At 42.6% G+C, this 8,157-nt stretch overlaps 1 non-coding gene and 1 pseudogene across 1 annotated transcript; both read right to left on the bottom strand.

Moving 5' to 3' along the window:
• Positions 1-1,782: 1,782 nt before the first annotated feature.
• Positions 1,783-2,299, bottom strand: LOC136163137 (mitochondrial import inner membrane translocase subunit Tim17-B pseudogene; annotated as a pseudogene).
• Positions 2,300-4,631: 2,332 nt separating this feature from the next.
• LOC136165846 (U11 spliceosomal RNA) lies at positions 4,632-4,764 on the bottom strand. Its single transcript, XR_010662812.1, has one exon. It is a non-coding gene; the product is annotated as a U11 spliceosomal RNA (small nuclear RNA).
• Positions 4,765-8,157: the final 3,393 nt, after the last annotated feature.

The following is an 8,157-nucleotide window of genomic DNA, read 5'->3' as shown; positions in this document are numbered from 1 at the left end:
GCCAACGCATGTAGGGTCTTGTAGACCCTGATAAGGAGTTAAAGGTTAATTCTAAGGGACAGGAATCCCACTGGAGGAGTTAAGAATGAAGACTAGAAGGCAGTATGACAGGAAGTCAAAAGACCACTTAGGAGGTTCTGGTTGTAATAGAACAGGTGATGATGGTGGTTCAGACCAAGTGGGGATTCAGAGAGGAGGTGGTCTTAGAGGGGTCTCTGGGAAGTGACTCAGTGATGGAGGTGCCATTCGCAGAGGTGGAAGAGACAAGAGAAGAAGCAGGCTTGATGGGGGGATGGGAATCTAAGGGGAAGTGGGGATAGAAATTATGAAATAATTGCAGAGTTAGTAGCTGTCCATGCAGCTGGAGACAGTGTTCTGGGCTGGAAATAGACACCAGAGGGGAGGGACCAGAGGCTATCCTTCTAGGGACCTACCTAGGTCATACCTCTTCAAGGATGGATAACATAGGGTCCAGAAGATATCTGAAGTTTTTCTTTTAAATTGTTTATCAGCATTTACAAATCCAGAGATATCAAATAAAAGGTTTTCTGCCTCCTTTTCCAAATTGGTTGCTCTGGTCACACTGGGCCCTACCCCATGTACTAGGAAGGCCATAGCAGGCTGGTAGGGGAGCCCACTGCTCCTCCAGATTGAACATAAACTCTTCAACTAATCCCACCACTGCAGGCCTGCTGCAGATTCCACTCAAAGTCTGGTCCTGGTAGTCCTAGAGTTTCAATTTCTGGTATGGGCAGGAGGTGCCACCATAGAAGAGGAAAAAGTTGGTCTGGGACACAGTATATATTTTCTCCCATTCTGTAGTGGTTATTGATAGTGGTTGTGTGTGTGTTAGTCACTCAGTTGTATCCAACTCTACAACCCCATGGACTGTAGCCCACCAGGCTCCTCTGTTCCATGGAATTCTTCAGGCAAGAATACAGGAGTGGGTAGCCTTTCCTTTCTCCAGGGCATCATCCTGATCCAGGGATCTAAGTCCACTCTCCTACTGTTCAGGCAGATTTTTTACCAGGTGAGCCACCAGGAAAGCCCATCGATAGCGATTATTGATGCACAAAGGTTGTAAATTCTAATGAAGTCCAATTTACTTATGCTTTCTTGTGTCGCCTGTACTTTTGATGTCATATTTAAGGAATCGGTTACCAAACCCAATATCATAAAACTTTCCTATTTTCTTTTAAGCACTTTTTAGTTTTAGCTCTTAAATTTAGATCTTTGATCTATTTTTTGTATGTGGTTTAAGGTAAGAGTTGAGCTTCATTCTTTTGCATGTGGCTATCCAGTTTTCCCAATGCTACTTGCTGAAAAGATCGTCATTTCACTATTGAATGGTCTTGGCATTCTTATCAAAAATCATTTGAAGCCATGATTTATTTCTGCACTCTCTATTCTATTCCATTGGCCTACATGTGTGTTTTTACACCAGTACCACAATATTTTAACTTACTTTGCTTTGTAGTAAGTTTTGAAATCAGGAAGTGTAGTCCTCCAACTTTGTTCTTTTTCTTTTTTTTTCACTCATCCACAAACCTTTACTAGAGACGACTCTCTGTGTGACTCCAAATGTGATGGTTCCCACATCCCTGAAGAGGGCTCTGCCCCTTGTCCTAGGGAGTGACTCCTAGGGGTGGCTCAAGGAGTACATACACAAGCATTTTCAAAACTGGCTTTAAATACTCATCAGAGCGCCATGCAAAGGGATTGGGGTGAGAGCGTGTTACATATGTGAGTGGGGGTTGGGGTGCCCTGAGAGAAAAGGGACCCATCCATCAGGGCAGCTGGGGTGCCCCACCCCCAACCTGGGATCAGAGAACAGATAGAGACCCTCTCAAGGGTCCCATAGGACAACTGGGAGCCAGCCCTCCCTTCGAGGTAGATCATCAGGGAGGGGACAAAGGAGGAGCTCCCACAGTGGCAGTGATAGGCGGTCACTTCCTCAGTGGTACTGCTGATAGCTGGGGTAGCCTGGGCCCGGGGTACCCTCCTTAGGGGGCAGCTGGCCAGGGTCCTCCAGGAACGGGGGTGCATTGTGGAACTGCTGGGCAGTATAGCGAGTGAGAAGGATGCCAACACCCTAGATGAGGGCCAACAGGATGCCACCCATCATTGCCGAGCCCACCATGGCCAGTGGGCCACTGCGGGCAGCCAGCACAGCCCCAGGTGCATTGCGGAATCCCTTAATGGCCTGGAAGACTCCACCTCCAATAACACCCATAGTGAAGGCTCCACCGCAATCATCTATAATTCGCCATGGGCAAGGTTCCCGAGCTTACTCCTCCATGGCGCCCAACTTTGTTCTTTTTCAAGAGTGTTTTTGGTAGAGTCCTTAGAGATTCCAAACGAATTTTAGGAAGGGTTTTTCTATTTCTGCAAAAAATGTCATTAGGATTTTTACAGGATTTTTTGCATTGAATCCACAAATTACTTTGGATAGTATTGGCATCTTAATAAGATAGTGAACATGGACGACCTTTCCATTTGTTTCTGCCTTCTTGAATTTCTTTCAACAATGTTTTGTAGTTTTCATATACAAGTCACACTCCTCCTTGGTTAAGTTTCTCCTCCTTGGTTAAATTTCCTAAGTAGCATATAAACATTCCTAAGTATTTTTTTCTTTTTAATATTTTGTAAATGGAATTATTTCTTAATTTTCTTTTCAGTTAGTGTATAGAATACAATTTTTGTGTGACCTTCATTTCTTATCAGTTGTCACTGATTGCAACATTGGAGATATAGACCAATAGAGGAGCTCGGGAATCAGATTTGGTTGGTTTCAAGAGAGAAGCCATGCTGGCATTCGCCTACCTAAAGAATGGAAACTTCCTCCTCTCTTCTGACAAACTACTTCCCTGGTGACTCAGATGGTAAAGAATCTGCCTGCAATGTTGGAGACCTGGGTTCTATCCCTGGTTTGGGAAGATCCCCTGGAACAGGGAAAGGCTACCCACTCCAGTATTCTGGCCTGGAGAATTCCATGGACTGTATGGGGTCGCACAAAGAGTCAGACATGACTGTGCAACTTTCACTTTCACTTCTCTGACAAACTGACACCCTCTTCCCCTCCATCCTTCAAAATACCAAAGCTTCATAGCCTGTCAAAATCCATCTCCCTGAACCACCTCCCCTCCCATCACCCACCTGCAGTAAACCTATCCTGTTGTGAGTCTATGATATGATTAGAAGTAAGTCTATTGGGGGTGGGTCAAGGAGGGCCTCCCTGAGGAAGTGACATTTGAACTGACACAAAGAATGAGGAGGAATTAGTCACTTTGGGAAAATGCGAGAGGAAGACAGGCTGCTGAAAAAGAGAAAATTTACAGTTTTATTAAAATACAATTTACATATCATAAAACTTATCCATTTAAGTGTACAATTTAATGATTTTAGGAAACTCATATAGAGTTATGCAATTTAATTTACTTGTAGAACATTTCCTTCACCGCAGAAAGATACCTCATGCCCATCTGTAGTCAACCCCCGCTCTCAACTCCAGTCCCAGGCAATCACTAACCTACTTTCTGTTTCTATAGCTTTGCTTCTTCTGGATATCTTGTGTAAAAGGAATCATATAATATATGGTCTTTACTGACTGGCTTCTTTGTGAGTCTGATTTTATTTTTCATCATTTGTATTCCAGTGACTGTGCATCCTCATCATTTCTCTAATCTTTTCATCTACCCCATATTTTCTTAGAACTAACTGGAAAATATAGAGAAATAAAAGAAAAAAAGCTTCACTGTTCCAGTAAATCTTCCTTCTGTAATAGATTCCATTCTGGTTGACATTTTTCTTGGATATTACTCTGTGCAGTCACAGCAAGTTTCCTTTCAGAAGATCTGGACTCATCTCTTGACTTGCTGCTTTCTAGCTCTGTGTTGGGGGCCTTTCAGAGCTTCTGTTTGCTCATTAAGTGAGCAAAATAATACAACCAGCCCTCTGTATCCCTGGGTTTTGCATCCACAGATTCAACCAACCACCGATTAAAAAAACAGAAGAAACCCAAAAAGTTCCGAAAGGCAAAATTTGATTTTGCTGCCTGCCTGCAGCTATTTTACAAGCATTTACCTTGTTCTAGATATTATAAGTAATCTAGAAGTGATTTTAAATATACCTGGAGGATGTGCAGAGGTTATATGCAACTAGGGTAAAGAATCAGCCTGCCAAGGCAGGAGACACAGATTCCATCCCTGGCTGGGGAAGATCCCCTGGAGGAGAAAATAGCAACCCACTCCAGTCTTGCCTGGAGAATCCTATGGACGGAGGAGCCTGGTAGACCCCAGACTATGGGGGCGCAAATAGTCGGACACGACTGATCGTCTTCAGTATCTATCACTAATGTATACGTGTAAAAAAATGATTGTTTACATAAGCAAACAACCCAATAAAAGCATGGACAAGTCTTCTGGCTGCGTGGTCCAGGGAAAAAACACGCCACTTCTCATAACTCACGAGAAGATTAAAAAAAAAAAAAACTATAATCTAGATCTTAAGAACAAGGTACTTCACCCTACAAAAAAAAAACGTAACACAAACAAAAAAGAGAAAAACAAGCCCGCATTATAGCAATATAATATAACGACTACTTCATATTCTGTTCTGAAAACATCATAAGTGGGGGCGCCAGGACCAACGATCACCAGCTGCCCTGTTAGCAAAAATTATGCTTCCGAAATCTCTTGATGTCGATTCCGCACGTAGAGCAAACGAGCTGCCCTACGTGTGCCACTCACGACAGAAGCCCTTTTTGCCTTGCCGGCTACCGAAGCAGGGTGGCAGTGTCGGCAAATCCCTGTTATGGTAAAGGTGAAAATAAAGTCTACGCAGTTTTCCATTCAGAGTTCCCAAAGTTGACGATGTAACGGCAGACCCTTCTGAAAAGGTGAGAAGTCTTCATAAGGAGACTCTTATCATCTGTTTTTGGGTTTTTATTTAAAATAAAAACAGAGACTTGAGGTGTATGCAAATGTGCGCGGTGCTTGCTGGGAAGGTGCCTGCGGGTGCTTAGGAAGGCGTAGGGAGGGGACTGTAGGAAGGAGAGTGATTCTCTACTGCGTGCGAGCTGCGCCGCGAGACCGACTTTCCGGTAGATTTAGGTACCTATCGGGGGAAGACTCAAATCTCACCCTATTAAAATTGAAAACGCACAACTTGTGCTACTCCTAGGCGTCCACCCCGAAGCGGCCACACGGGCACTGGAGGCGTCGGATCACTGCAAGATCAAAACACTGGGAGCAATTTAACCTTCACCTGCGCAGCAACGGACGAGCAGAATGTGGTGGGTTCATAAAGTGGAATGCCATCTGCTGCAATTCCAAGGAGTGAATTGGACATCAAAATACACAGATTGATAAAAGCAGTAGAATAAGGTACAGCGTGATACCATTAACGTAAGCAAACAAAAAATACTGTGCTTTATCAACAAATATTTAAAAATTAAGTGAACCACTGAAAAAATAAAAATAAAAAATTTAAAAATAAAATAAAAAAACAGCCAAATCCATCTCATTAAAAAATACCTTTTCTGTACAACTTAAAAAAAATTAAGTGAAAAATGTGTTGAATAGGGTACTGCATATCATTGACGTAATAAAAAGCACACGTGTGCAAACAAAACCCAGTGCTTTATTTTTTATGGCTACATATTTGTATTAATATATATCAATGATTAACGCTGGAAAGGAGGGAAGGAGTCTGGGCACAGACACACAAAACTTTAGACTTATAATGTTTTGTTAAAAACCACAACGACTATTTTATTATGTATTTTGTTACTTGTGCAATTAAGACTATTTTAAAAATATAGTCCTTGCTTTCAGTAATTTCTCTGACATTTCTTAAAGTCAGGTTTGCGTGCTAAGTTGCTTCAGTCTTTCTGACTCTGCGACCCCATAAACGGCAGCCCAGCAGGCTCCTCTGTCCATGGGATTCTCCAGGCAAGGATACTGGAGTGGGTTGCCATGCCCTCCTCCAGGGGATCTTCCCCACCCAGGGATCGAACCCGGGTCTCCTGTGTCTCTTGCACTGTAGGCATATTCTTTACCCCTAAGCCACAGAGGGGGAGCCCTAGGATTAGGTTCATTGAGGTATAACTTATATACAGTAATTTCACCTTTTTTATCATACAGTTCTATGCGTTTTAACAAACTCATATAGACATGAATCTGTTATCACAATCAGTATTTCTATCACCCCAAAAAGTTCCTTTGTCCCTTTTTCTAGTCAACCCCTCCTCCCATCCTCAATCCTGGCAACCTCTTTTCTGGCCCTGTAGTTTTGTGTTTTCCAGAAAGGCATAAAATTGGAATCATTCGTGTATATTTCATTTTTAATATAAAAGAAATTGACATAGTACCAAAAAGTGAGAATTGATACTGTACGGAAATGTGAGAATGGTTTTCCCAGTTCTGTGTTTATCTTGCCTCCTACCCGGAGTGGTGCAGTCACTGTGGACAACAGTATAGAGGTTTCTCAAAAAACTAAAAATAGAACTATCATAAAACCCAGCAATTCCATTCCTCGGTATGTATCTGAAAAAAAACAAGAATTTGAAAAGATACATGCACCAAGATGTTCATAGCAGCATTATTTGCAATAGCCAAGATATGGAAGCAACTTAAGTGTCCATTAACAGATTAATGGATAATATATATCTATACTACCCATTCATTAAAAAAAGAATGAAATTTTGCCATTTGCAGCAACTTAGATGAACTTGGAGGGCATTATGCTAAGTGAAATAAGTCAGAGAAAGGCAAATATTGTATGATATCACTTATATGGGGAATCTAAAAGATACAACAAACTAATGAATATAACAAAAAAGAAGCAGGTTCATAGATTTAGAGAACAAACTAGTGGTTACCAATGGGGAGAGGGGAGGGTCGGTATAGGGGTGGGGAAGTGGGAAGTACAAACTACTAGGTGTAAGAGAGGCTACGAGAATGTATTGCACAACATGGGAGATATATAGCCAATATTTTGTAATTACTAAATGGAGTGTAACCTTTAAAACTGTTTAAAAAATAAAATTAAAAAGAATAATTAAGACCCAGAAAAAAAGTAAACTGGGTCTTAAAAGGACAGAGTGCAAAAACAAAATGGAATGCCAGACCCTTAGGAGAATGAAGAGAGCAGTGGCAGAGAAATTAGACTAGTACCATAGCTTGGAGCCTAATGCTGAAGCAGCCTGAAATCTGTGAATCTAGATCTGTGGCAGGGTTACCGGTGCATTAGGAATTTGGTGGGATGAGGATGGCAACATATAAAGGCAGGGAGAGCAAGCTGCTGTACCATCATTCCTGGTGGGAGGCAGCTTTTCCTGCTGACAGTACTGCTGCTCACTAAGCTATCACAGCGCTTTGTACACTACTTTTTGTCTGTGGATTCTCGTCCATCTTAGTTTGGGGACCTGGGCTCTAGGACGGACTCGGGCTGGCAGGCACTCAGGCTGGAATAAGGTCTTCTTTACAACTCTATCATCTAGCAGGAATTCAGCAGTTCTCACCAAGCATTTGACATTTGATGAAGTAACCGAAAGCATCAGTTCTAATGGTTAGACAATTGAGGCTTAAGAGTGAGAATTCTGAGTTCCAGTTGTGCCTCTGCACTTATTAGTTAGAATTTGGTTAATCTCTCACAGGTGTCCTTTATTTTCTTCTGGATGCATTCCGCTGCACGCAAGATCTTACTTCCCCTACCAGGTATAGTACCCGCGCACCCTGCAGTGGGAGCGCGGAGTCTTACCCACTGGACCACAAGGTAAGTCCCTCTCACAGGTTTCTTTAAATTGTTAAATGACTTAGCGACTGTAAGGTGTTTATAAAAAGTTCCTGGTGGATAGTAAGCGCTCAATTGTTATTAACTGCCAATCCACAGCCATAAATCTTTCTTTCTTGTCCCCAAGTTTCTCCGGTTGACGTCCAATAATTAGGTATCTATGGAGTGTTGGTCCCAGGAGATATTACTGTCCTCAGTTCAGTTTCAGTTCAGTCGCTCAGTCGTGTTCGACTCTTTGCGACCCCATGGACTGCAGCACGCCAGGCCTCCCTGTCCATCACCAACTCCCGGAGTTTACTCAAACTCCAGTCCATTGAGTCGGTGATGCAACCATCTCATCCTCTGTCGTCCCCTTCTCCTCCC

This window comes from Muntiacus reevesi, chromosome 3 (genome assembly GCF_963930625.1).
Source record: "Muntiacus reevesi chromosome 3, mMunRee1.1, whole genome shotgun sequence".
Lineage (NCBI taxonomy): Eukaryota > Metazoa > Chordata > Mammalia > Artiodactyla > Cervidae > Muntiacus > Muntiacus reevesi.
This window is presented reverse-complemented; position numbering and strand designations above follow the sequence as displayed.